The sequence below is a fragment of the Corvus kubaryi genome, unplaced genomic scaffold (assembly GCF_017639235.1).
Source record: "Corvus kubaryi isolate FWS band 111438036 unplaced genomic scaffold, C.kubaryi_AGA036_p1.0 split3-37344, whole genome shotgun sequence".
Classification (NCBI taxonomy): Eukaryota; Metazoa; Chordata; class Aves; order Passeriformes; family Corvidae; genus Corvus; species Corvus kubaryi.
In genome coordinates this window covers 1,266,782-1,269,187 of record NW_024582088.1, presented here as the reverse complement: position 1 = coordinate 1,269,187, position 2,406 = coordinate 1,266,782, and positions in this window count along the sequence as shown.

Sequence of the window (2,406 nt, the reverse complement as noted above, 5' to 3'; positions counted from 1 at the left end):
TCAGATGGAGAGATCCCTGCCCTAACGATGATAACCCAATAATTACTGTCATTAATCATAATCCCGCTTGTTCTTTCCCAAGTGTTGTGCCAGCAGGACCTCAGTCACCCTCAGCACATGCCCCGGGGAGAGCCAGTGCTGTCCTCAGCCCCAGATGGGAGACTGAGATGGGAAAGGGCTCAGGATGTTCCTGTGGAGACCGAAATCCTCCGGGGCTCGGGCACAAATGACAGCCCTGGGTGGCGGGGACAGCCCCGAGTGAATCCCGTGTTCAGCCCTGGTGTGTCTGGGGTGTTGTCTCTGGTGTCCCGTGCTGGAGGTGGCCACCCCACCCCAGAATCCGTGTTTGGGACACCCCTGGGCCCTTCCCGGGGGTTTAATCCCTGCAGCTTCTCCCAGGCCGCTGTTTTTAATCTCATTTAACGAGCAAGCAGGGCTGCGCTGCGAAGCCGGCAGCACCCTTTAATTATTCCTAACGTTTGATGGCAACAAGCTGATTCCCGAAGGATGACATCAGGCACCAAAGGCGCATCTCCGGAGCGCCGGCTCATTCCCATTTCTCTTCCCTGCAGCCGGGTTTTGCTGCTCTCAGCAGTTTTCTGTAACCCAGCGGCTGCAGCAGCGCTGGAACTGCGGGGGCTCCACCCGAGCGCTTCTCCCTCAGGAGCAGCCCGGGGAGCTGGGAAAGGCAGGAGCTCCAAAGCTTCGGCTCCGTGACTCACTGCGGGCTCGTGTGGCCACCACGGGCATCCCCCGGGGTCCGGGACGGGAACGCCGAGAGTGGGTGCGATGTCCCCCCTCAGGGGTCTCGCTGTCCCTGCTGGGTGCTCCGGGTGCGATGTCCCCCCTCAGGGGTCCCGCTGTCCCTGCTGGGTGCTCCGGGTGCGATGTCCCCTCCTCAGGGCTCATTGCAAGGGTGTTTGTAAGAACAGCTTAAAATCTCCCTCCAAGATGCCCTCTCCTCAGTCATTAATGTTGAACAAAGTGACAACGTTCTGCTCCCGGGAACTCAGATCTGCTGACCCAGCTGGAGGGGTAGAAACCCAGTGATTTGCCTGCTAGAGACTTCACCAGCTCCTGCAGCAGTTGAATCTGTTTTCACAGAAGATCTGTGCCGGCACAAGTGGAGCAAACCAGGATTTCCATCCTGAGCTGTGCTGGAGCTCCCTGGCTGGGAAAGCTGCAGAAGGTCCTGCCAAGGGTAACATCCTTCCTTGGCCAGGCAGGCAAAGCTGGGGAGAGGAGCTGAGGGCACCCCGAGGCTGTGGCTGCAGGGGAACAGATGTGGTTTTGTCAGGAAGGACACTGAGTGGGGAAGGAAGGCAGCCCGGTGTTCCCCCCGGCTCCCAAACCTCGTGTGTGGAGCTTCCCCACTCCCCTCGCACAAATGGCAAAGCCAAAACGTGGTGGGGCTTCAGTCGTGCCCCGTGCTGAGAGCCTTTAGAAGCACAGCCACGAAGCCCAGGCTCCTTGCGAGCTGTCGCTGCTGCTCTCGGGACTCGGGCAGCTCTGGAGGGGTTTGGCGCTGCCCAGGCTGCGGAGCCGTGAGTGGCTCCTGCGCCCACCCTGCACCAGCCCAGCTGCTGGCTGCAGAGAGGACTGTTAGCTCTGGCTCAGCAGGGCTTTACAGCGAGGTGTGGCTGCCCTTTGATGTGGTTCCAGGGCAGCAGCAGAGGTGCGGGATTGCTGCTCCACAGAGCCAACCCCACACCAGCCCCTCCCGGACTTCACAGAGCCAGGCAGAGCCACCAACCCACAGCCCTGAGTCCCTCGTGGGACACCAACCCAAACCTCCCCAGGGCATTCCCTGCCCAGTTCCCCTCCTCAGCAGCAATTCCAGGAGTGACATCAGCCCCCACGGAGGTGAGAACAAAAACACTGCACCTTCACCCCTCTGCTAATTGCCAGATCCCAGCGCGTGGCCAACACTAACAACAGGCACCAAACGGGCTGGGGAGTTATTCAGCCTCTAAAATTATTATTATTATTTCTGGGATGGGACTGTGTCAGGAAATTCAAGTTCAAACAGAGATGAGGAAGCCAGGGAAAGCTTTATTAGATTCCAGCTTCACCAGGTGGCAGCTGGTTACAGCAGAGCAGAGCTGTGCCAGGAGAGTTTCCCGCACGCACAGGTGGGGCACAGGGCACGGCTGTCCCTGGCAGTGCTGGGCTCAGGGCAGGGCGTGCAGGGCAGCAGGGGGGCACTGGGGCTGGGCAGGGCTCTGGGACAGGCGCTGGCTGGAGCTGGGAGTGTCCCCAGAGAGGGGACAGGGATGGGAGCAGCCCCCCGAGAGAGGCCGTCCATCAGAGGAGCTGATGGGTCAGCTCATCAGCGAGCTTTGGGTCCAGCCTGGGAGAGGGAGCCAGGACAGGCCCTGGACACCCCATGGAGAGGGGACACGGAGC